The sequence below is a fragment of the Balaenoptera borealis genome, assembly GCF_965194805.1.
Source record: "Balaenoptera borealis genome assembly, chromosome: 2".
In the NCBI taxonomy this organism is placed as follows: Eukaryota; Metazoa; Chordata; class Mammalia; order Artiodactyla; family Balaenopteridae; genus Balaenoptera; species Balaenoptera borealis.
Window position 1 is genome coordinate 135,874,422 of NC_138867.1, and position 27,183 is coordinate 135,901,604.

At 41.3% G+C, this 27,183-nt stretch overlaps 1 long non-coding RNA gene across 4 annotated transcripts in view; it reads left to right on the plus strand.

Annotated features, from left to right (window-relative positions):
- LOC309622884 overlaps positions 1-27,183 on the plus strand; it is a 745,101-nt gene that overhangs the window by 623,447 nt on the left and 94,471 nt on the right. The gene's annotated exons all lie outside the window — the stretch shown is intronic.

Consider the following 27,183-nt stretch of genomic DNA (forward strand, 5'->3'; position numbering starts at 1 on the left):
AAAGGACTGTAGATCAGGGAGGAAACCTGAATCCAAGGGCAGAGCAAAGAAGACAAGTGCACCATTAGCATCGGGGTAGTTCCACATGCAGATGGAGCGGGCAGCATCCTGGGTGCTGATTTCAGTGGTGTCAGGAGAACCTCAGAGGCTCCTCCTGCTTAGCCCTGCAACCCCATCCTAAGAAATTCATTTATTCCCTTGGCTTAAATCTTTACAAGTCTTCCCAACCCCATCTTCTTGAACTCAACATTCCTGCGCTCAACATTCCAAAACTGGTGATTCCTGTCAGATTCCCCAGGCTCACTCCAGTCTGTCACTTTCTGTCCTGCTGTGTCCCTCTCTCTGCCCCCAAAGTCCTTGGCCTCCTCTTCCTCATGGAAAAATCCACTCACTTTCCTCCAGCCCTTTTCAAAGCTTTCCCTGTGCTACCAACAAAGATCACTCTTTCTTCTGTGGCACCATCACGTCTAGTATGGCTCTGTCTTGTAATTATTTGCTTCTCATTTGGTCTCCCCTGTCCCTGCTGAGCCCCCCAGACCCCAGCCTGGCACTCTTTGAAGGTAGGATTTTTATCTTACTTGTATTTAAACTTCTGTGGAATCATCTATTATCTGACACATAGTAAATCATTGACTAAATAAATAATTGACTAAATAAAATGAACAAGCAAATGAATGTATGCAGAAGAACAGTTACCTCTAGGAAGGTTAGCCAATCAAGTCTTAGCAAATCTACAAGTAAGTAGCAATCAATTGATTGGAACTTCAGAGTCAGTGAGGACAGGTTTTGTTACTGCTACTAGAAACATTTATTTTTTCCTCTCTGGCTTTACCCCCTGGAGTGCTCAGGCTCTCAGCTTCTCCTCTCGCCTGTCAAAATTCATTTACTCCAACTTCAGATTTCTCTGCTGTCCCTTTACTTCTGTCTCTTGCTCCCAAAACCTTCCAACACAAATTCATTGACATACTTAACAATATTAGAACATTAGTTCCATGGGAGGAAGCAACTATGCTTGTCACGCCCATCAGCATCCCCAGTGCCTAGAACAGTACCTGGCGCAGAGTGGGCTCTCAGTAAATATTTGTTGAATAAATGAAAGCATCAGCTAATCAATAAATATGTGAAAAACTAAAGTCCTTTCCATTAATATGCTATTGATTTTTTAGAAATTAGTCTGGGTTTTAGATAGCATTTTTTCCCTGTTACACGAGATGATAAATTGGTTTTATCTCACTTAAAATCGTGATTAACTGGCAGTGGCTAGTTGGAACACTCTATTGAGAAGAATTCAAGTTGGGTTCAGTGGAAAAAGAGGACCATAATTGATTAGTGATGTCTGTATTGGGCAAAGGAGGAGAAACTGGTGATGCATCTTTCATCCCTGAAAGAGAAAACTCCCAGTTAATACATAAGTAATATTTGATCATGAGGTTCAGGCTGTAGACATCTGTGTAAAATGGTGAGAAGTAAAGGAGGGCTGGGATGATGTAAATGTTTACAGTTCCCAGGTAACTTGAATTTGAAAACAAAATTAGTAGTAATTTTTAAAATTTGTTTAAAAAGTTCTGTTCAGATATATAAATAAATCTATCAATTTAAATTGCCAAAGCACCAAAATATGAAACTGCAAAAAACTACTCATCCAATCATATTATAAATAGACTGAAGCAAGTGTTTGGGTAATCTTGGTAACAAATCAGCTTGAGATTCTCCGTAGTATTTATTAGTACCATCCATCAAATATTCCCAGTATTTCTTCTGCTAGGTACATGGTAAGATTGCATCTTCTCTGGCTCTTTGAAATTGAGTGTGGTCATAGACTTGCATTGGCCAATGAAATGCGAATGGAGGTGAAAAGGGCCCCCCTCTGGGCGAAATCTCTTAAGGGCCAGCGTATGGCTTGCTCTTCCTGGTCCCTCCCACAGCAACCAGCAAAGCTCCAGGCAGGAGGTCCTTCTTTAGCCTGAATCTCTGCCTGAAGACAGCATGGAGCAGAGCAGAGTCTCCAGCTGAGCATGAAAAAGAAAGAAACCTTTGCTAACGTTTTTAAGCCACTGATATTTGGGCTTTGTTTATTGCTACAATATAACTGAGCCTGTCCTGACTGATACATTTAACAAATTGGGAATTTGCAGTATGTCACAGCACAAGGTAGAGATGAGACTGGTCGCTAAGGACTAGTTACTTGGCTAAGCATCCCCTTCTCTAAACTGTGGCTTCTGTTCACCTGAAATATTTAGGAAAAGAATCAATAGAGGGAGAAATGAAAGCTCTACTTCCCACTGCTCCTTGTCATGAACCTTGTGCTCCAGCCGAACAAAGCAATGCACTGTTCTTTGTAATCACCCCCAGGCTTTCTCATTTCATGCCTTTGTTCCCACTGTCCTCTCTCCTTAGAAAACCTTTCTATCACCTTGCATCCAAGTCACTACCAGCTCCCAAGAACCAGCTACAAAGCCGACTCCTCCAAATGCATCTTCCCACCAGCTAGGAGTGATGTCTCCCTCTTCTGAACTCTCAAAGCACTTTACCATTCTCTCTCATTATATTTTTCATTGTCTACTGTAAAGGTTTATTGATGATTATATGAAGGAATAGAGGGATGGAGGAGAAGGGGAAAGGAGAAAAATAAGGAAGCAAATTTAGGGGATTATGGGTGGCAATATAGAAGTAACAGTTGCAAATTTGGGAAATTGGTCTTTGTCTCTCTATTTTATATTTTGGGCTTCCCTCCATAAATTGCTTTTTATTTTAGTTACCCTCTCTGTGCTAACCCACTTTTTCTGTGCCCCACAGTTGCTTCCTCCCCACTGTGTCTTCTGATTGGTTATAATGGGTTAATTATTCAGATAAGATATATCTTTGCCAACAGGTGAAGAAATCTATGATTCTTCCTGATTAAAGTAATACATACTTCTGTTGGCCTTCCCTTCATCTCTTGGTGGTTCATGATACACATTGATGGCAACTCTAAGTCGTCAGGATAGACAATTTGAAAAATTCAAACCTTAATTCCTTTAATGGCCCTTTGGAAAGAAACAAACCAATTTGCAGTGCTTGGCGCAAAATGAAATTTCTGGGTCTCTTGTTCAGAAGTTATTGAGAATTTCAAGAGGGCAACAGCAGAGCATAAAACCAAGGGTGAGGCCCTTATAAGTATGGGACCCTGTGTGACTGTGTGGGTTGCATACCCATGAAGTCAGCCCTTGTGTGTGATATGGGAGTTCTCAATGTTTTCAAATCCTGCAATGTAGGTGACAGTCAATTCTGGTTATGTATAGAGCTTCTCCAAACTGGCAACACCTTTATCTCCATCCTCCTATCTACTAAGCATGTCCTAACCATCGTACGAAGACAGTGACATCCAGGAGTCAATTACCTGAGGAGACTAATAGCCTTCAGGAATGTTACCTGCTCACCTTTGCTCTCTGAAGAGAAAGCGGGATGCATTCCAGCATCAAAGCAGCAGCTTCACTAGGCTTCCTCCAGCCGACTTTCAAGATGCTGCTATAGATTGTTTGTGTCCCCCCCAAAATTCATATGTTGAAACTTAATCCCCAATGTGATAGCATTTAGAGGTGAGGCCTTTGAGAGGTGATTAGGTCATAAAGGTAGAGCCCTCTTGAATGGTATTAGTGCCCTTATAAAAGATATGCCGGAGAGCTCCCTCGCCCTTTATGAGGACACAGTGAGAAGACAGCCGTCTATGAACCGGGAGTCCGGTCCTCACCAGACACTGACTCTACCACTGCCTCCAGAGCTATGAGAAATAAATTTCTGTTGTTTATAAGACACTCAATCTATGGTATTGTGTTATAGCAGCCCGGATGGACTAAGACAGATGTCAAGGAAGAGTTTTGATTTGTCCTCATTTTCCGTTAACAGTTTGTTGACTAGAGCACTTATCTATTTCTTGACAGAGTTGAAAGTTTGCCCACATCTTCTAAGAACTGTGGTCTTGATGGTCTGGGAGTATGTTTTATTTTATCTTAAAAAAAATTTTTCCCCTACCTAAATCAAAGCGAAGTTGAGAATACTTTTAGCTTATGTTGTCTAACTCCTCTACAGTTCAATTCCACATCAAGGTAACAGAGAAACTGTGGGATGTTCTCCAGTAGGGCAGGCCAGCAGGAGTCCCCAGCATGGGTCTGTGGGGCTCTGTGATCCTCGGGCAGCTTTGGAGAGTACACCACACACAGGGGAGGACAAGTCTGCTCCGGTTCAAAATGCCAGGAAACACCGAAAGATTACTACAGGACCTGGAGGTCATATTGCTATTGTCCTTGCCCTGCCTTTGACAAACTAAGTCAGTACATTTGGGAAGAGAGTGCACGGGACAGATGAGGTCAAAGCGGTGGCTTCAATCCCCAGAGGGCCGGGATGCTCTACTTTGTCGTACTTGTCGTTTATAGTTCGTATCTGCAGTTAGACCACCATCCATTCTGATGTCATATCAGTTGGTAAACTTTGTTTACTGTCATTCCTGGAACGAACCACATGCTGATTTTCAATTTGGTGTCTCACATATGTATAACTTAGAACTATCGGAACAGTGGTCTAGGAAGCTCACACCATTCTTCCCAACCCCATATTCAGTGGTGCAACATTGGTACCTTAGAATCAGCCTTAGTGGGAGCGTTTACACTGCAGAAATCAGCAAGTACTACAAATCAGAGCTTTTTTGGTTTTGTTTTCAGAAAGCCAGCTTATCTGTTCATCACACATCTCAGACGGATGAGAGATGTGTGACTCATTTGTTTAGTTAGTCATCCATTCTTTCACCCATGATACAGTCAAAAACGTTTATTGCTGTGTAATTTATCTCCCAGACTAGGACATTTTCAAGAGTGAAAGAGCAAAATTATACCGGAACAACCCAGAGTAAACAGAGACTGTCTTGGGCAAGTGAGAATGTGTCGGCACCCTCTTACAGTGCCTCTAGGCACTGCGCTCGTGGTCGAGGCTACAGCGGTCATATGAAAGACATGATCTCAATCCTTCTGACATTATAGCCTCGTGAGCTAAAGGAATATATCAATAAATAGCATTATTTACTGCTTCATCTCCCATGAATAATATCAAGAGGTCTCAATCAAATACGATAAGGTTAGTTCTGTGAAAACCGGTTTTTATCTTGATCATCTAACTTTAAGAAATTTTGAGTTGTGACTATATCAAGTAATTTTGCTGTCTTAAAAAACAAACCACATAAACACTCTTCACATTCAAAGTGGTCACCCTAAGAGGCTGTATATTTTTCCCAGGGAGGCTGCCATTACAAGAACACCCAAGACCTAAGGGTATTTTGATTGGCTTTGACGGTGGTCAGTCTTCATCCCTGCTGCACAGATTTAACATTTGAAATGGACCAAAAGTTACTTGGCATTAAGTGTAATGAAGAAAGAAAATGACCAAGCTGGGCAGAATACTTCGGTTTAAAACAGGGTGGAATCATAAGGTCATGAGATGAAGCATCCCGTGTGGTTAGCTAAAGTGGCTTTGCAAATAGATACTCCCAAGAAATCTTACCAAGTGAAGTCTTGCTCGATTTCTTTGGATAAGCATTCTTCATTTTTAAAATCACCCTGAGAGCTTTTGGCCACATCTTTTACAGATCAGGTATGGGAGAAAAGCAAGGCTGCAGTAGAATAAAGAAATCTTAGTGGTTTGACATTTATATCATAGCTTCACCAGAAGCTTACTCATAAAAATTTTTTCAATCTGCTACAAGAATTGAAATAGTTAGTCAAAGTCAAAATGTCCTAAATATCGTTAATCTTTAAATGTTGCTATAGAGAGAGAGTAGTTGCTGGTTTACTGATGTTTAGGAGGTGCTACTCCTCACACAAACTCCTATTAGTGGAAACTGAACTCAAGCCTCGGTCTTGCACCACATTCATTCAATCATTACAGGGTAATGGAGCAACTACCATGTTTCAGCACTCAGCCCTGGGCATGTGGCAGCAAGGAAAAGTCGCAAGTCTCCTATTTTCTTGGAAGTTATAGCCTAGCAGGCTTTGATCAAACAGTATGCAAATAAAAGGATAGTTTCAAACTGCTATGCTAAATTCCACTAAAGGAAAGTGCAGGGCTCTATGAGAGAGTATAACCCTCCCGAGGAAGTAAAGTTCAAGCTAGGACGTGAAATATGAATAGGAATTAACTGGACAAAGTGAGAGAACAAACTGTGGGAGGAGAATAGCATGGGCAGAAACTCAGAGGCTCATGTTAGGATCAGGGAGTCATTCTAATTTGGAGATCACATGACCAAGCTCTTTTTTTGGTAAGTGAAGAAAGTGAGAAGGTCACTTCTAGAGACCAGATGTCTTGACTCATACCTCATTCAGGATGACACTTCTTGAATTCCAGATGTGTCTGGAGCATACAGAGAACCTAAATGTTGAGATGGTCAGCATGTATTGATCTGGAGGTTAGCGTCTGGGGCTGGCACACACACACACACATGCACACACACCCGCACACATACATGTGCACACTCCAACACATATGTGTGCATATGCACACACATATATACACACAAACACACATTTATATTTACATGGGTGCACACATATACACACCTATATGTATTTTTTGCTTATGAGAATGACCCTTTATCTACTTTATATTGAGCAGCAAGGTAGAATAACAGAAAGAACACTGAATTCCACTCCTGCCCATATTGGTACAAGTCACTACATCATTCCATGCCTCTGTTTCCTTATCTGTAAAGCAGGGACAAATCTTCTGGTCTAAATAATGCATCGGGTTTTATAGGTGCTAATCAGATGGTTAATATGAAATCGTTAGGTATACACAATACATTAGTATATTATTATTAGGTATCCAGAAAATTAAATGGTGGTTTAGTGAGTTCTCTTTTGTGGTGACACTATGACTTTGCTTCCTTCTTTGCCTGTTAATCTGGAAATTATTCACCTCTACGTGGCCATTTGGTGCAGGCTCCACAGATCTAGAACCATGAGAACTGCCCCACCAAGCTCACAGCCCTTCCAGGTAGGATTCAGTGTCACGAGGTTTGGACACCAGATCGTTATCCCAGCTTCGTTGCTTTCCAGCTCAGTTCCCCTTGAGAAAGCTGCATAATCTCCCTGAGCCCCAGTTTCCTCATTTGTAAAATTCAGATACTAATATTTTCCTCACAGACTTGTGAGAAACAGAGGCTATTTTTGGAACCCCCCTGGGCCCCTGTCTGACACCCAGTAAGCCTCAGGAGGCTGCATTTGGCAGGGCCAGTGCTTTGCTCCCAGCATCAGCCCCAAACATTGCCAAACACCCAGAAGTCCTGTGCATCTGTTGTACCATTATGGATCTGCAATTTTGTGAATGTTAAAACATCTTTTGAGGGTACTGTTTGTATTTTCAGTCTGTCCCATGTCTTGGGGTTGATGTAGTTGTTTGTTCACTCAACAAACATTTAGTGAGCACCTACTATGTGCCAGACACCATTCTAGCCACTGGGATACATCATGAACAAGATAAACCAAAAACACTACTCTAGTGGTGGAAGACAGATAATAAACTATAAACACAACATAGTAGTAAATTCTGGAGTATGTTAGAAAGGAAATAAAAGAGCAGTGTAGTTGTTTAATGGGTGTAAGGTTTCAGTTATGCAAGATGACTAAATTCTAGCGATCTGCAGTACAACATGGTGCCCACGGTTAACAGTACAGTGTTGTGCACTTCAAAATCTGTTAAGGGGGTGGATCTCATGCTAAGTGTTTTTACCACAAAAACCAAAACCAAAAACCAGCAAACAAAAACCAAAGGGATACAAAGAAACTATTGGAGGTGATGGACATGTCTGTTACATTGCTTGTGGGGGAGGTGTCATGGGTGTTTGCATATGTCCAAGTTCATCAAGTTGTACACATTAATTATGCACAGTTCTTTGTATATCAATTATATGTATCAATTATCTATTGCATATTAAATTTATATATAATATATATATAGCAATTGTATAGAAAGCTGTTTAAAAAACAAGGAGCAGTGTACAGGTAATAATGCCAAGGTTGGGGTGGCAGGGGCATCTTCTTAGGGTCCTCAGGGTAAGCATACCTGGAAAGAGATCATTTCAGCAAAGACTTGAAGGAGGTGAGAGAGTGAGCCATGCAGCTCCCTGGGAAGTGGAGAGGACAGAGAACATGCCAGGAAGAGGGAACAGGACCATGGGTGACGTGTGAGGAAGCATAACAAGGAAGCCAGTGTGGCTGGAGCAGGGTGAGCAAGGGGGAAAATAGTAGGAGAGGAGGTTGAGAAGTAAAAGGAAGGCCAGATCGCTGAGGGCTTTGTAGACATTGAATAGACTCTGAATTTTACTCTGAGTTTATTCATTTGACACGTAGGTATTAGGTTTCTGTTTCATGGACAGCCATGTGTTAGAAGCCATGGTGGCCAGGAGGAAATCAGAAACGAAAAGAAATAACAGTCTGTTGGCCCCTTTGCTGTTGACACTGGTGGACAATCAAGGACATCTGTTAATGCACCCTTTCTTTTATTTATCTAGTCAACACATAGAGCCCTTCCTTCAATGACTGTCAGGACACAACCGTGAGAAAAACCAGAGAGGGTCCCTGTCCACATGTAGCTTTCAGCCTGACACGGGGTCTCTCCATCTTGGCACTGGTAACATTTTGGGCCATTTGATCCTGTGTTGTTGGGGGGCTGCCCCTTGCACTGTAGGGTATTTAACAGCATCTCTGCCCTCCAGCTACTGGATGACAGTGACACCTCTCCCCATGTGACAACCCAAAATGTTTCCATACATTGTAAATGTCCCTGAGTGGAGGCAGGCAAAATCGTCCCCAGAGAATCACTGCTCAAACTGGAAAGTTATACTGGACTCTTGTCATTATTTTTGGCTGCTAGCAGGTAACCTTTTCCCTGTTAATTTGGAATCCCCCAGTTTATGAGATGTGGAGACAGGCAGAGTCTGTCTCCTTCTGCAGAATCTGAAAATGCCAGAAACTTGCTTTCAAGACAAGCAAGGGTATACACCTAGGCTGGGCCAGTCATATGTATCTATTCCTAGTTTTGGACCTGAAGACAGAGCTGCAAAGAAGCAGGGCCTATGGAAAGTTCTTTGGCAGTGATGGGGGCGGGTGGGAACAGTAACATGTAGTTTCCCGGAAATCAGGGGAAGGATGATTCCCAAGACAGCCTGGTCCAGAGATACAAGTTCCAGAGCTGAGTGCTTAGCACTGGGAGGAAACACTGTCCTGCTCACATCATTTTGTGGCAGGTCAGGGTCATCTTCCAGGCTCACAGTTTCTGTGCTTGGTTCCCGCTGGTGTTTTCCCCTACGTCCTTTTGATAAATTATTTTTCTGTATAAGTCACCCCCATTCAGTTTCTGTTGCTTGCCACCAAGAACTTTGTCTGCGACAGAATATAAGACACTGAATAAACGATAGCTAATTTCTGAAGACAGGTTGAAATGGAGTTGGTACCCCCGCCTTGGACAGAATGAGCTCTTAACTGAGTAGTTGCCATTTGAATGTTCTTGTGCATTTTGATATTTTAGCAGCCTGCACTCCCGGCCTTTGGGTTTTTTAAAAAGAGGAAACAGTCAAAGGTCTTAAGTGCTCAGAGGCACTGCCTTAAGCCTTTCCTGAAGAGAGACTGATAATTGGGGGGCAGGGGACATTGTGCTCTACGTGGGGACTTGGATGGAAGATTGAAGCCTCAGAGAGCTGGCCACTGAATCCCACCCACCCATCACCCCCAAACTTTCCTTGAACTACAAAATGGTGGCAGCAATTTTTACTAGACTGTTCTGGTGTTTTGGTTTGGACCAGTCAGATCACCTTTATGATGTAAAACCTTCTTGGTATCTCTGCTGGTTGATAACTGTGTTAGAATCTGGCCAGTCCTCAACCAGATTCTGTAAGAGAATTAAATCCTGATGTCTTAATGCATCCTTTGTATGCACTGAAGGAGAGAAGAGATTTATCAAGTAATGATGATAATAATAAATAAATACTAAGAGCGAGCACTGAGCACATTCCTGTGCCAGGGACTGTTCTAAGTGCTGCACAGGTAGAACTTTTCCTTTTATCTTCACCTTGACGATATGAAGTAGGCACTATTATTAGCCCCATTTTATAGATGGGAAAACCAAGACACTAAGTGGTTAACGAATTTGTCCAAGGTCACACAGTCAATGAAGCACAGAGCTGGAAGATTGATGATTGATTGATTGATTTAGGAGCATCTATTCCTTTCAAGATAGTGATTAAATCTTCTGGCCTGGAAGCCATGGATTTAAATACTAGTTCTACGTCTTACTATGAGAACTTACTTTTAACTTCAGTTTTCTCATTGTTAAAATCAGCAAATAATAGTATCTAGCCTTATAGGATTCTGAGAAGATTAAATGAGTTAACACATGTAAAACTTTAGAACAGTGCCTGGCACCAAATAAGTATTCAATAAATGTTAGCCAACGTTATTAGTATTATTATTATGTATTTGTGTATAACTCAAGCAGACTGGCTCCGCAGCTATGTTCTTACTATTACACGATACCGTTTTCCTTATTAGACTCTGTCCTCAGTTCCTCAGTTGAATGATTGACACACATTAAGCAGTCGATAAATACCTGATGAATGAATGAATGAACACATGAATTATTGAATGAATTAGTGGAAGATGCAGAGGAGAATTGGGTCTGATGCTACTGTGCGGGATTTGGAAGGAGAAACACAAACTCATATTTCTTAGGAAATAAAAATAATCACCTACGTTTGCTATCATTAATGGCTCAAGTAATGTGCCTTCCTTCAAAGGAAAATGATGAACTTGTCTACACTAAAGCAAACAGCAGGCTCTGGGACCTCCCAAGTGCTCCGAAGCCCTGGTCCCTCTCACACTTTCTCTTTGCTTCTTCATAAGTACCTACCCTCCCACCCCCTCCCCCTCCCACCCCCAGCCTGTGCTGTGAATTTCATGGCCGTAGCTTATGCCAGTAAAAAGCTTTCATGCTCTGCTAATGTGGCATTTGTTTGGTAATATGAGAGAGAGAGCGTTAAAAATAAATCCAGAAATGGCATCTTATAAATTTGGATTTTCTGTTCTCATAATTTATAGGAGTTCATGTTAGAGAGCACTGTCTTATGCATAAATACAATATCTTTGTGAGCTGATGATGGAATTTATATCAAAGGGGGTCGAACATATACTTCATGAACTCAGCATCCACTATTAGAAGCTATTTCATGTATAACTGGAGACAAATGATCTCTCCCCCTGTTTGTCTTAACTTAAAATTCAGTTGGTTTGCTTGAATTCATTTCCAAGGCACTGGAGTGGGGCAGGGAACCCAAGATTTATGCACCTTTAATATAATCAATTCTAAACATATCTTTAGACAAATAATTTAAAAATCTATGCATCTCCAAACACCTCTATTAATTTCAGGATACACTGGTGAATTTTTATATGATTGTGGGTTTGTGTGTTTAAAGAGATTTTTAAAAAAATTCCATCTTCTCTTTCCTTCCCCCTCAGAAAGAAATTTTAACAGGAACATTTTGAAATAAAATCCCACAAGGAGACAATCCCCTTAGACAATTAAACTGGGAGAAGGTCCCCTGAGGGCAGACAAAAAAAAAACCTGTAAAAATCATTGCCGTGCTGGGTTTCTGCTGTATTCTGGCTGGGCGTAAGCAAAGACGTCCGGCTGCCTGTGCCCACACTCAAGGAAAACACACACACACACACACACACACACACACACACACACACACACACACACACACACACACACACACACACACACACACACAGTGAGCGTGTCCCTCCATGGAGTTGGCTTGTGACACTGCTGTGTGTAACTACCTGGCCACACTTGGGGCCTTTCTGACAAGCAGCAGTGATTTGGAGACTGTAGGCAATATAAACTAACAATCAGGTCATTTACAAGGTTCTGCCAAATATTAACCTTCTATCCAATTCTCCTCCAACCTTTCAGAGCCCCTAATGTAAACCAGGCCAGCTCCCACATCGCTTTGCAATATTCTGGAATGGGGGTGGCAGTAGTGGGCGAGTGGAGGGAGCTAACACACTTGTTGGAAATATCTTAAGGGGGTATGTTTATACCAAGATAATGATGTGGTTTGTTGTTGTAGATTTTTTTTTTTTTTTTTTTTAAGTACCAGAAAGATTGTTTAATTGCCCTCCCCTTCCTTAGGGGAAACTCAAAGGTTAATTCGTCCAAGAAATTTGGGTTTGCATTTGCCCTGCAGATAACAGAATTACTTGAGCTGTGGTGGAGGGTATAGGAAACTGTGGTTTAGGGCCAGGTGGCTGAGAGGGTTTTGGCAGGGACGACTGAAGTTATGGTTTTGTGTCTGTGTTAGGGAATTGCTTTGGACGAGACTCATGCAGTCCTGCATTTAATGCCACACTTAGGAGTGTGCTCAGACAGTTAATGTTGTGTTAGTATTTATTTTTTAACTTATCATAATTATTGTTAGCCCTTTAAAAGAAATCATAGGTTTGGACCTTGGTCTCTACTTCTTCACTTCTCATTTTTTTTTAGCAAACATTTTTGGGCCCTTACCACGTGCCAGATACCACGATTGACATGCATCATAATCCTATTTAATCCTTAGAACAACCCATGGAGGTGGATATTGTTAACATCTCCATCTCAGAGATAAGGAAACACCTTTCCCAGGTTAAGTCATGACTGAATATGGAGCTGGAGGCAAATCCCCCTCCCCTGGCAACCTGTACTCCTGGGCCCTATGAGCCTTCTGGTTTAAGATGGCATTAGCCATCCATGCCTGGATCTCTTCTGCAAGGATTGCTAGTTTTTGCTTTCAAATGCCAAGGAAGCAAAAGCTACTGAACTAGTCTGAGCAGTGTCTCGGAGAACTGTACTTCTCCAATCATCCACGATCACCAAGATTCAATAGAGAAATCATTCCTAAGTAAGCCCCTCTGTTTGAAGAATGGATTTTATTCTCTCTCCCTGCTGTATAAATCCCAGCCAAGTATTCCTTCCCCCTCTAAAGACTGATCATATCTTCATACTGAAGGCCTTGGAGAACTTTGGTGCAATTTCCCGTTTGAAATTAAGCCAGGTGAATAGTTCAACAATAACAACAACAAAAAAATTGGTCTCTCTGGGTCTTCGCTGGAAATTGGTGTTGTCACAACTTCACTGGAAGCAGGGGTGACATTCCTTCTCAGCCAAGATGCTACATCTTCCAGTTAGTCTTCTTTGAATTTATTTCTTTCTTTGTGGAGTGCAAAGGGGGACGCCAAATTCTTTAGCGAATGGAGTGTTAGAATAAAGACCTCTGCTTGAATGCCGGGATAGTATTCTAAAGTGAGTACAAGTGTTTGTAGTCAGGGAACCCAGATTTAACAGCAGGGCTGTTATTTTAACAATAGGTTACCAGATCCATTGGGCAATCTGACTAAAAGCCCATATTTATTTCCCTAATTTTATAAACATTTAATAGGTCCTTATTAAACACATCAGCCAGCATGATTTAATAACACAATCAGTCTAGAAGTTTAAGAAAATTGAAAACAGGATTTGAATGTAATACAGCCACAATTACTGGAGATTATAGGGAATCATTCCCATATGTCTCCAGTGGAGAGCTGCTAATCTCTGTTTGCGTGGAGGTGATTTCCTTTGGAACCCTGCCCAGCCTTCAACGGCACTAGCGCTGAACAAATTAGATTTGAAAGTCCCCAATTTTATGACTAAGGTAATACACTCTGAATTTAGAGAAACACTGAGTTCCTATTTTCACTGGCGCTCGAGTGCTGGACAGAGACCTTGATTTCATTTAGTTTGGCTCCACTTAGAATATGGTCATAGGTTTGAAGGGGTCAGCATGTGTTTTTGTGTGTCTTTCATAGATATTCTAACTCCTCTCCACCCATAATGCTGAGGCATTCACATCATGGCTCCATGAATGACGACAGATCTCAGGAATGGGCTGCAATTAGACCTGGAAGACAGCCTGATGCTTGGGGCTTGGGGGCCCACGCCCCCTCCTCTACAGTCCTGAGCCCCCTACCCCCCTTCCTTGTCCTCTGCTCATAGGCCCTCCAAGTGGCTCTTATTAGGCTCAGAGTGGCAACCTGGGAAACTAGGCTTTGTTTTTCCCTCTTTCTTAGGCAGCTTCTAGAAAAAGGGTGGATTCTTTGCAAGGAGGCAGAATTTCTTGACTCTGGGTAAGACAGCAAGAACCAGTAAGCTTAAGATTGAAGTTCTAGGAACTGTCGTATTAGGGGCAAAGCTGAAAATAGGTTTCCTGTTTTCTGACAGTGTCTACTTTAATGTTCTCTTCCCATACTGCCTCCTGTTTTTGTAGAACTAGAAAAACATAATAACAATGACTCCTGATTAGTGGGCACTTACTACATGCCAGCACATTATAGTATTAACGACTTGAAACTTCATCATAACCCAATAAGGTTAGTATTACCAGTTATGCTTTATGGAAAAGGAAACAGAGATTCTGTCGACGTCAGATCCTTGCTATGGTCTTAGTGAAGCAAGGATTCATACCCAGAGGTCTTTGATTCCAAAGCTCCTGTTGTTAATTGCTCTTTGGAGCTTGCTTCCAACAATAGTGAAGATAATGAGATGATAGCAATGCCTTATGTGTGTATGAAAAGAAAGTGTACATTTTCCTAGACATCTTCCCACTCAATCCCAGAGTTCTGGTTTTATCCATGCAGTTTCTTCCTGGCCTTTTCCCCTTTATAATGGTTCTTTCAGCTTTTGAAGATACAGGAGCAGCAAGAGGGGGAGAGTCACAGGACTAGAGGAAGAAATGGGGGTAAGGTTTAGCAAGAGTGCTGGGCAGCTTGCAGAGAACCAGAGGAAATAAGATTTTAAAGTTCTTGAGTTAAGATTTATCCATCACTTACCATGTTCCAGGAACAGTTCTAAGCACCTTTCTTGTATTTCCCTTCATTTCAGTCCTCCAAACCCTGTTAATTTATCTAATTTATCCTAAATTAATCTTTATTTTACCCACGTTAAGTAGTTTGTTCAAAGGTACCCTACTAGTAAGTGGCATGAGTAGGATTTATACCCAGGCGTTCTGAGTCCAGTGCCCACTCCTACCACTACTCTATGGCAGTTGTATATCAGGTAGAACCTGCACTCTGACAGACACAAATAAGGAATTCGAGTCATGCGTCAGTTAATTTTTGTTGTTGAACTGTATTTGTTTGCCATTCACTGGACCGCTTGCCTGAAGGCTGCAGTAGATTTATCTTAGCAGAGTGCGAAGCAAACCCATTACTTAGGATCTCACTTTACAACCTGAGCACATACCCTCCTCCAAACTACACACATGCATGCGTGCACGCATGCACACACACGCACTTATGTGGTACGACTCACAAGCACAAACAAATCCATTACTGTATATTAAGGTTATACCTGTTGAATATTAAAACAGAGTGGAACAAAATTATACCCTCAGGCAATCAAGAACACCAGAATTCTTCATTCATCCTCCATCGTAGCCAAGGATTTGAAGGTTGCCCAAAGGTGGAATGTTTGACACCCAGATATCTGTGTATAGACTTTCCTTTTGTTCTTTCTTTTGATCTAGAGCAGTTGGTCCCCAACTCTAGCATGCATTAGAGATACTGTAGAGAATACTATATCCTATAGGTAATTGATACAGTATTAGAGATAGCATTGATATATAACACTAATACCACAGAGAATTGAATGCACTAAGCCAAAGGCTCTCTCCTGAACGTGATGGGCACTGAAGGCTCTGCCTCCCCTGCAGATTTTAGACCACCCAGGTAAGAACTGGTTCAGTGGCCCAATACTTTGAGGCTTTTGAAATTATACCAAATCTGGGAGGTACCAGTCCAGGACCTGGCCCAGTGAGGTGTCCTATCTACACCACAGTTTTTCATCGAGAGATGATAGCAGCACAGGGAAGGGCCTCATCTTAAGTCAGAATGTGCTGGACTCTAAAGAGAACCTCAAAACTGCCCTGAAATACGTTGCTGGGGCACGTAGAGTAGCATCTTTTATCAACAGTCAACTTTTACTACAGATGATCCAAATAGCTTCTAGAGCTATTGAACATAGCAGCCTGAGTATTTAACAACTTTTTAAAAGAAATACAAGTGAGTTCAGTTGAACTGCCTGAGAACAAATCCAACTAAACAAATAGCAGACAGGATTTTCTGTTTCCAGAAAACTAACCCTCCTGAGTATCATCCCATTCCATCACTAAGTATTTTATTTAATCAAAGTTTTCCAGTGTAGATTTTCCGCTAAATCCTCAGGTTAATTCTAACTTCATAGTGCAGCTGAGTGGTTATAGAGCATGACCTCTCCAGAGCCTGCCTGCCTGGCTTTGAATCCTCACCCTGCCAACCAGTAGCTTTATGTCCGAGGCAAGTTCACTTCATCTCTCTGTGCGTCAGTTTCCCGATCTCTAAAATGGGGACAATAATGGAGTCTACCTCCTGGAGTGGTGGTGAGGGTTAAATTAGTGAATTCATGTAAAGTACTTAGAAATAGGGGCTACTATTCAGAGTTTAATGAATGTTGTCTCCTATGCCTTCAAATGGGAAGACGCTGCAATCAAGATGGAAGTCATTGGGCAAGACACAAATTTGGTTTTAAAATTAATACAATCAATTGAGTGTTATGTAGTGGACCAAGGATAGGATTTTAGAATCAGACAAACCTGACTTTGCATCCTGGCTCTGCCTCTTTCTAGAGCTGTCATCCATGTAACTTCTCTGAGTCTCAGTGTCCTCATTTTATTAAAAATGGGAGGATGCTAATGCCTCCTTTAGGGGGCTTAATGAATGGAGTCTACATGAGGCCGCACGTGGTCAGCTGTGTGAACTTCAGAGCCACACAGTTTTAGGTTCATACCCTCTGGCCACTTAGTATCTATGTGATGATAGAAAAGCTATATACCCTTTCTGAGCCTCAGTTCCTTCATCTGAAACAAAGGAACAATAAAGCCCATTTTATGGAGTTGTGGTGAGGGTTAAATGAGATTTGTGTACAGTTCCTGGCATATAGTCAATACTCAATAGATTGTAATAGTGTTATTATTATCAGACTTTTTCAGATCACACAGCTGCCACCTCCACAGCCACACCTCATGGGAATGACTTTTAAATTTTAATTGTGCTAAAATACATATTACATGAAATTTACCAACTTAGCCATTGCTAAGTATACAGTTCAGTGGTATTAAGTGCATTCACATTGTTATGCAACCGTTACCACCATACATCTCTAGAACTCTTTTCATCTTGCAAAACTGAAACTCTGTACCCATTAAACAATAACTCATTTCTCTCCCTGCCCTCAGCCCCGGGCAACCACCATTCTCCTTTCTGTCTCTATGGAGTTGACTACTCTAGGTACCTCAGGTAAGTGGGATAGTATGTGTCTTTTTGTGACTGGCTTATGATAAGCGTAGCATAATGTCCACAAGGTCCATCCATGTTGTAGCATGTGTCAGAATTTCCTTTCTTTTTAAGACTGAATAATAGTCCATTGTATATTTATACTACCTTTTGTTTATCAATCAACAGACACTTAGGTTGCTTCCACGTTTTAGCTGTTGTGAAAAATGCTGCTATGAACATGGGTGTACAAATATCTCTTTGAGACCCTGTTTTCAGTTATTTTGGGTATATACCCAGAAGTAGAATTGCTGGATCCTATGGTAATTCTATTTTTAATTTTTTGAGGAACTGCTGTACTGTCTTCCACAGTAGCTGCACCATTTTACATTCCTACCAACAGAGCTCAAAGATTCTAATTTCTCCACATTCTCACCTACACTTGTTATTTTCTGTTGGTTTGATGGTAGCCATCTTAATGGGTGAAGTGCTATCTCACTGTGTTTTTCATTTGCATTTCCCAAATGATTATTAGCGTGGAGCATCTTGTCATGTGCTTATTGGCCATTTATATATTTTCTTTGGAGAAATGTGTATTCAAGTTCTTTGTCTACTTTTTAATAAGGTTGTTTTTTATTGTTCTTATTCAGTCATAGAAAAAGACATTTTATAAAACTTCCAGAGACTCATAGAGAAACTTTTATTTTTTTCTTCAAAAAAAAATAAATAAAAGAAACATTCTTAAAGGAACTATGAGGTTATTTTTGCCATAGGCTGCCATAAAATCTCCCTTTCCCTAGGAGTAGCTTAAATAGAGGCCTTGGGTGAGGGAGTACAGGAAGGACCTCTGCCTCCTGGGCCCTGACACTTTCAGGTGTCCATTCAGGCCCCATTATAAATGGGGGGGTTGCTTATCCTGCCTGGCAGCTGGGCTGTCTGTGAGTCTGGCTAACCCAGTTTGTCTCAGGATTAGTTCAGGGAAGAGCGTACCTCACAGTTAACTGGATCCCACCCCATCCACTCCATAACCTCAAATGATGACTCCCTCACCGCACCTTATCACCTCAGAGCAATGGCCCCTGAGAGCCTTCCTTTTTGGGAGCCTTCCAAGAGCTCCTAACTGAGGACTGAGCTGGGTCACTGCACGTGACAGTAAAATTCTGCTGTGTTTTACCAGCTCAGCTCTGTGATAAGAGGCCAGGAGAAGCAGCAGGTGGATTTTGCTAGAACCCGATGCCTTCCGTTCCTTTCATTCTCTTGCTGCTTATACTAGTGTCCCAAAACCCAAGACGTGCCTGGCACCATCTCCTGCCTGCATCCTTGGGGAATGGCTGGATCTTCCCTCTTTGCCCTTACCAGGTGGGTCACTTGGAATTCCTTGCCTTTGGCTTCTTTTATTTAAGAATAAAAGAAGCTTCTTTTTTACCCACAGACTTCTACCATTAATTTAATATGCATTTACTCAACCACGTGACTGGATGAACTTGCCATGAAACAGAAAGGGAAGTTCAAAATGTGTAGGGATGTAGTGTACAAAGACCAATGGATAACTTCTTTGGGGTGAGGACCATCAAAGGTCTGGCAGGAACCTGTGAAAATAACATTCCTGTGGTAATTCCTCCTAATATGCAGAGACCTGAGAACATTTCAAGCATTTTATTTTCATGTCTGCTCCAATCACTGAAAACAATTTAAAGAAGCAAAATATCAGGGCCAAAATTTTTCAAAGAGATGTTTTTTTTTTTTCACCTCTTGCTTTAAAGCAAATTGTAACTTTCTAAGCAAGCAAACAAAAAGGGCTTTTGTGCATATCTGATTAGCTCATTTCCTTTGATTTTGGTGAGTGATGTCATTTGGGCCCAGCTGTTGGTATGCTGCAAATGATTTCCCTTCCTTGTGTTTCAGCAAGCCATTTCTGCCCCTAATAGAATTACTTTGACTGGAACCCAGCATTTTTCATGGTTCACCTCTTCTATCAGCTGATACCCAGGACTCCTCTGGAAAGAATGAGGAACGCCCACAAAGGCATTTAAATACCTGGAGAACAGTCATTTCATGTAGACTCTCACCAAACAGTTGTCATTCTGAGGTCTGTTTGCTTCCATTGCCTTAGCTTCTTCTCGATTCATCCTATGCAATAACAGTCAGAGTCTAAGTAGTCGAGGGACTCTGAATTAAAGGCTCCTGGGTCCTCAGAAGCAGACGTGGCCCCCTTCCTGCCTCAGGTGTTCACAACAGATCTCACAGGTTAACTCAGTAGGGAAGGCAGCAGGGCTGTGGAAGGAACTAGGTAATGCTCTGAAGCATTGGCTTTCACATTCTGCTGAGTCTAGTCCAGATTCCAGGGCTGCACCTTGTTGGCCTAGTATCAGAGCCTCTGTAAGCCTGTTTTCTTACAGGTAAAAAAAAAACAGCTACTAAAAGTAAGCACAGATAGGGGAGGAGGCTGTGGGTTTATGGGGACAGGGGGGCATCTGGGAAATCGCTGTACTTTCAGTTTTGCTGTGAACCTAAAACTGCTCTAAAAAATAAAGTCTGTTTTGAAAACAGTGTAAGCACAAAGTGTTGTGGAGGCCTCAGAGCGCTTAGAACCCTACGTGACATGGTAGTCGTTATCTGCTGCTTCTAGTTATTAGCTGTGGGGCTAGGCCTCATCCACTGGGTCAGGGATTTTCAGCCAGGGCACTGTTGACGTGTTGGGCCATTTAATCCTTTGTTGTGGGGTGGCGGGTGTCCTGTGAATTGTAGGATGTTTAGCATCATCCCAACATGCCTGTTCTGTACCCACTAGATACCAGTAGCACCTCTCCAGTACACACACCCAGTTGTGACAAACAGAAACATCTCTAAACATTGCCAAGTGTCTCCTGAGGGGCAAAACTGGCCCTGATGGAAAATGACTAGGTTAAAGGAAAAACAATCATCAGTGCATTTGATGGCTCCACTGCTCGGTCAACGTAAAGACTCTCTCTTTGAGAGTTTTGCTCCCTTGTCTCTACAGTACTCAAACTCATCTGCTTAGCTTGGTCTCACACGCACATCTGGCTCACCTCATCCTTGTCCCTAATCTTTGGCTCCCACATCTGGAATGTACTGTTTCCCCACCCCCCTGCCTCTCTCCTCCAGTCTGGACCCTTCCTAGCTTCAGCCCCCACCTCCTTAAATAATAAACCATCCTGAATCTTTTAAGCCTCTGGGTCATCTTCTCTTCCCAGCTTCTTAGCCCGCCACTGAATATATCACCCTGCAGTGATGGCCTTAAGACAAGGGGTTTTAGAGCAGGAAGGGACGATGCTAATCATGTAACTCAGTGGCCTTCTGGAGCAGATGAGGAAATTAGGGCCCAGAGAGGTTCGAGGGCTCAGCCAAGGTCACAGTGCTGGTTGATAGCAGGGTTCGGCTTGTAACCTCTGCCTGGCAGCCGTTACCCTGGAGTGCATCGTCACAGGAGTCCGTCCCTGTGTCCAGCCTGTGCCTTCATTCACAAATGGCTGCTCCATTTATAGACTGGCTGGCAGGTGTAGACTCATCAGCTGTTCAGAGATATTCAAAAGCTTCTGGTCCTCCCATGGATGCTTAGTTTAAAAGACTTACTTCCTTGCTCCCCCTGCTTACACTAAACCCCATTGAAAGTCAGTAGTCAGAGAAATGGTGTAAACAGGCTCCAACTTGGGCCTGCATCAGAATCATCTGGGAAGCTTTTAAAAACACAGATTGCTAGGCCCCAGCCCTGGGGTTTCTGGGGTGGACCTGGGACTTTGCATCCCCAGGTGATGCTGGTATTTCAAACCCCCACTTGGAGAGCCTGATGGAGAGGGATGAGGAATCTGGACTTTAGGACTAGACAACCCACAGACAAGTGACTCAATCTCCTTGAGTCTCATTTTCTCATTTGTTAAATCAAGATAATAATAACTAGAAGTGCTCATAAAAATGAACCATTATTTTTTATTAAACATAGTACCTTCCATGTCTGGCATTTACCAGCTCTCAGTATATATCCTGCCCAGAGGAGTAAAAAGAGGCCAGTTTCCTTCTATTTGTCTCAGCTGGTGGCTCACAAGGTAGTTGAACTCAGGGAATGTGTTTAATTTGGTATGAAACTCTGAGGAAATCGATTTCTCAGCCATTTCTTTAAAATAGGCAAAATGTTTCTTTTCTACTCCCCTCTAGCCCCTAGCACCTGTTGGACAGGTCAGAGGAGGTTGAGTACTTCAAAAAATATTACTTGATAATATGAGACTGTTTATTCGTGTTTATTCTTGAAGACCCTTTTGTGATCATCCTTTGTTTCTTTCAAAACCCTGTACATTTCCCTTCCACTAGGCACTTCCTTCCTCATTCTAGCCTACATGGGTAACTCCCTTTTCTGACTTGTCTCTATTACCTGATTGCTACTTAACTATAAGGAGCAATCTATAAGCTTACTTTGAAACCTACCTGCCTAATGAGTGCTATCTCCATGTCCCATCTCTCCAATTAGAGTAAATGTTCTTTGAGGAAATGAACTCTGCTTTCCACTTCTTTTGAATTCTCCCTGAGTGCCTAGTATCATTCCATGAATAGTCAATGGCTTCAACTGTTGGTTGAATGCATATTATAGAGTTTGCATAGAATTAATATCAAAGTTTTAACCAGGACATGGGAAAATAGTTTCCTATATCCTTTTATTTAAAACGTAGGTCTGTTCATCTTCCATGTTGTTGGTTCTTATGTACAAGGGATTGGTCCCTGACAGACTCCTGAACACTTGAGTTGACCGCCTACAGAAGGATAACTTCTAGGGTGAATCTACATGCAACATATTCCTCTGATATTATATTAACAAAAATTTGTGGGGAGATCCCAGTGTTAGGGAACTGAAAGATGTCTGGCTTTCAATTGTCATGTCACTTTATAACTGAAATTATAAAAGCATTATGCTGAGTGAGTTACCCAGCCTTCCCAATTTAAATTTAAGGACAAACATTAAACTCTTAAAATAATAAAACCCTGTGGAACAGAAAGGAGGGAGTTGTGAAATGAGATGAGGGTTTCCAGTCCTGGGTTGCTCATTTTTGTCCAACTAAAGTGTAGCCATAAAATAAATAATGGGTTGGTTGGAATACATGTGATTCAATTTGTATTTCCTCTCTCTTCCCAAATGTGCTTTATTTTAATAGAATAGTGATTCTCCAAAGATAGGTTTCCCTGGGGAGAAGTCAGGGAGAGAGCCATGACCACATGGGTCCATGGAGTGTCCACTAAATCTAAAATCTTCCCATATTCTGGGTGGGATTCCTTGTTGTATTTTTTTAGCTAGTGTGTGTCACTTCAGGAACACTTGTCCACCTCTTTTAAGTGTATTCCCACTCACTCGTTATTGCTATATCCGCAAAGAGGACTTGGTATACCAGTCCCATCCTACTCAGCAAGGGGTGTGGCCTCTTAAGGAGGCAGCTGGATGGAGGTGACAGGATAGAGGACTTGCAAAAGGTGGCTTCACTCTCCTGTGATGCCCTTCAGTCTTCAGTTTGGACCAGCAGCTATCAACCATGGGTCATGGCACACGTTTGCGTATGGTGCCACCAGTCATATGTTGCTAAGCACAGTGTACAGCACTGGTGGGTGATTTTGTCTTTATGAACTGAACTGGAATTAAAGACCTCCTGAGACAAAAGTCACTCTCATGTCTATTTTAATGAACTTTCTAGGGTGGAGTTCACCCATTGTGCCTACATATGCTTATAAAAGTGATAATGGAATATCTCAAGTTTAAAGTGATTTTTAAAGACTGGGAAACATTATATTAGACATTTGCATTCCATCTCTTTAGTTCCAATGAGTATATTATAGCAAACAAGATCTAGGTCTAGGAAGTTCCAGCTCTGCCATCAACCAGCTATGTGGACTTGGACAAAGCTCCTTAACTTTGAGGAAATCTTAGACTTCTCATGTGAAACTTAGAAAAATAATAAGATCTAGCATAGAGAGTTGTTGTGAGGTTTAAATGGGATAAAGTGTGTGCCTATGTATGTAGTAAACCATCAAATGTTAGTAGGTATCAATATTATTATTGCTAATTAATACATACCAGATGCATAACAACAGGCCTAGCACATAGTGAATGCCTAGTAACTCTTAGGTGCTGTTATTTTTACTATTAATTTTCCAAAAAATTGTTGAATAGAACATAATTGTGACAATCTATGGTTTTATATTGAAGTTTTATTTCCCAACTTCCCTTTGGGTGACACCTGAAATACCAAGTAATCACTAGAAGTGTTCCTTTAGTGAATAAATAAACTTTTCTTTTAAACTTCCTTTATTCCTTCTGTGCTTTTTACCAATGACTTCTCCTTTATCCAAAGATGATGTGTCTAATAGAACACTGTACTTTTCTGATAAATGTCGCTATTCAAGCTTCACAATTATCAAATTATTGCTGGAATTTGTGTTTTGATGCCTCCTGAAGTTGGTGCAATGTATTTACTTAAAACGAAGTATATCTGTTTTGCCCTTTTTTATTCAATTATCCAGAGCTCAATTATTGTAGTAATGCTGAATGTTCTTAAAAATCATAAGAGCTGAAATATATTGAGTGTTCTCTTTATGTCAAGCATGAGAGTAAGTGTTCTCAATATGTGAGCTATTTTAATCTTTGGAGAGCAGCCACTTGCATTTGGTATTTCCTGCTAACCCATCCTACACATGAGAAAACTGAGGTTGAAGAATGAATTAAATGTATTGCCCTGAGCAAGTATCAGTAGAAAAGCTGGATCTCAAACCCATGCTTGTTGGATTCCAGAAATCATGAACTTAACTGCTACAGAGTCACTCTTTAAAGTTTTATCAGGAATAGGTGTGTACCCACCCTGTGGTTCAAGTGGCCTTCTCAGCACTGAGTTTTATTCTCCTAGACTGTAAGCTCCTTGAAGGCAGACACCATGTCTCATTCAACTTTGTATCTTCCTTCCGCCTTTTTATTGTGTGCCTAATACATTGAATTCTCAAAAAAGAAAAAGCTCATTAGATACTTGTTGAGTGATTTTATAGCACTCATTGTTGGTTGTATGATATAATTATTGCAAATGAGTTTTAAAAACAAGTTACCTCTATTCTTTTGGGGATGCAAATGGAAACCATGAAAATAGTTCTCAAGTTCCTAGATCATAGACCATTAACTGAACCCAAACCCCTCAAGTGGAGAAAAGGAAAACTTGGATTTGTCTTTCCTCTTGATGCCTCAAACTTCATTTCCAAGGTAGCGGTTGATTAGCTCTCAAATTTCATACCATGTGTCCAGTGTCCTGTAATGGGCAATCTCTGATGTGTGAACGAATTTAATTGTGGGCCCAGATGTTATTTTCAGGAGTAATTTGTCTGTGATTTGAGGAGGTGGTCCCACACAGATCAGTTGGGAAGGAGAAAATTATAGTGATGCATTGAGAGCAGTCACTGCCAGGGAAAAGGATGGCTGACCTGTTTGTCTACCAGGGAGACAGGATGTTTTACGGGATTTAAAAGAAAAGCGTAGTGTGTACACACTTCCCTTTCTAAACATTTGTGTTAGCCAGATCCCCATCTCTCAGGACATCAGGAAAGAACCAATATGAGCCACACAAGAAGGAAGTGGCTGTGTTCTGAAGAAACTTGAAGCCAAGTCCTCTCTCAAATTTTGCCCAAGCAAAACTAAAAATGTTAAGTTGTTGAATTGCAGACACTTGATCCTAGTTTTTGTTATTTTATTTGTGATGATGATAATAATGTTGCTATATCCAGATTCTTTTGTTGCAACAGGCATAACTCAAATTGCTGTAAGCAGTAAAGCAAACAAGAAGCTTTCAATAAAGTTTAAGTAATCAAATAGACCAGGGTAGATATGACTCTACCTATTGCTTATTGCATGGCTCAAATGATGTCACCAGGACCCTGTTTCTCTCCATTTCCCACTGACCCGTCCGTCAATGCTGGCTCTTTTTATAGGTTCCACATACTCATAGAATGGCTGCAGCAGTCCGAGATGCTCCTTTTGCTCTGATTCATTTCCTAGAAAGAAAATTAATGATCTCTTTCCAGGACTCCTAGCCAATGTCTCACTGCTGTAATTAGGTCATTGGCCCATCTCCAAACCAATCACTATAGTCACGGGTGGGGACATGACAAAGTCATGGGCTTCTACAGAAACCCAAGGGTTAAGAGTTACCAAAACAGATATCCATGATAAATATGAACACTCACTGCTATTGAGAGCTCTGTATCAGGTACTACCTAATATTATCTCCACAGCTTCTTATTCATTCATTTGTTCATTCATTTGTTGTGGTACTACCATGATGAGCAAAAACAAACCTTGTCTCCATTCACAGTTTAGAAAGAGAATGCACTATGGGGTGTGCATTACATCTACATTTTACAGGTGGGACAATTCAGGCTTCCTAGAGTTATTTCAGTTTCAGTTATTTCAGTTCCCTACAGTATTATAATTACTAACAGAAAAACAGAGATCCAAACCCAAATCTGTTTCCATAGCCCATGTCCTTAACTGCTATGCTGGTCTGAAATGTCCTGCTTTGGGGAATAATCTGTCCCAGGCTAATGTATGTTTATCTGTGGCCATGGCACCACATCATGAGAATAATCTCATGATAAAGAATGGGGAACACAATGTAAAAGGTCCAAGGAATATGTATACTCCCACTCCACCCCATAGTAATGAGTCAATATTAAATTCTTCTGGCTTCTTAATAAAATGACCACAAACTGACCAACTAACTTTTGTGAATGTGCTTTTGCTTATAACATGATGTCTCCTCAGTGCTTTAGAAATAACAACCAATCTGGTCTCAGATATTTGGTCCTGTGAGAGCATTTTTGCAGCTCCTTTGTAAGATCAGTGTTTTTAATCCTCTCTGGCTTCCAAGAGTTTAACAGACCACCTTACACTACACGTGAAGAAACTGAAGCTCGGAGTGGTTAAATGACCTGTCCAAAGTCACTCAGCTAGTAAAAGCTCGAGCAGGAACTTAACTCACCTGTTCTTTTCACTCCTATGCTGGTGTTTCATCATCCTTCAAGATTTTAGGGTAATATACTTATCAACTTTATTTAAATATCTACTCTAGTCTCACTCTAAGTGACAGTGCTTGTCAGTGTTACTGAGTGTATTATTTTCCTAAAACACATTTCAATAAACATACAACTATCAAAAAATTTAAAATCCATCCATGAATCCCCTAGAATTTTTTCATGGATTGTCAGCAGTAGTGTCTGACACATTGAAAAAGTTCTGTGCTATGTAATTGCCTCAGCAATTAGTTTCAGAACAAGGCTTAGGGTTACAGGCAGGCAATAGTCAATTTCCATGGAAAGTTTGTTTTTCTTTCCAGGAAGATATATATCTATATGAACGGGGATATGATCATTTTCAGTTCTTTCCCCTCTGGTGTTGGCCTTCCCAATCAGAGTCACATCCTCACCCTCTGCTCGCTTCCTGTCTTTGCTTGTGGGTGAAATACACCTGCTACTTAAAGGCTAACTTGACTTTTCAAGTCCCACTAATATTTAATGCCATTTATTGTTCTGCAGCTTGCAGGAGTTTTTGTGGTGTGCTTCTCTAGTGGTTGTCAAACTGCATTATTGTTCTGATTGAGAATTATGTCTTTTGGAGAGTGACTTCAACAACGAAGCTATCGCCACCTTCACTTTTTTTTGTTATAATTGTGTTTGGCTCTCCATAAGTTTCCTACTGATTTCTGAAGATCTGCTACCCTTGTAAGCCACTTAAGGATGAAAATTC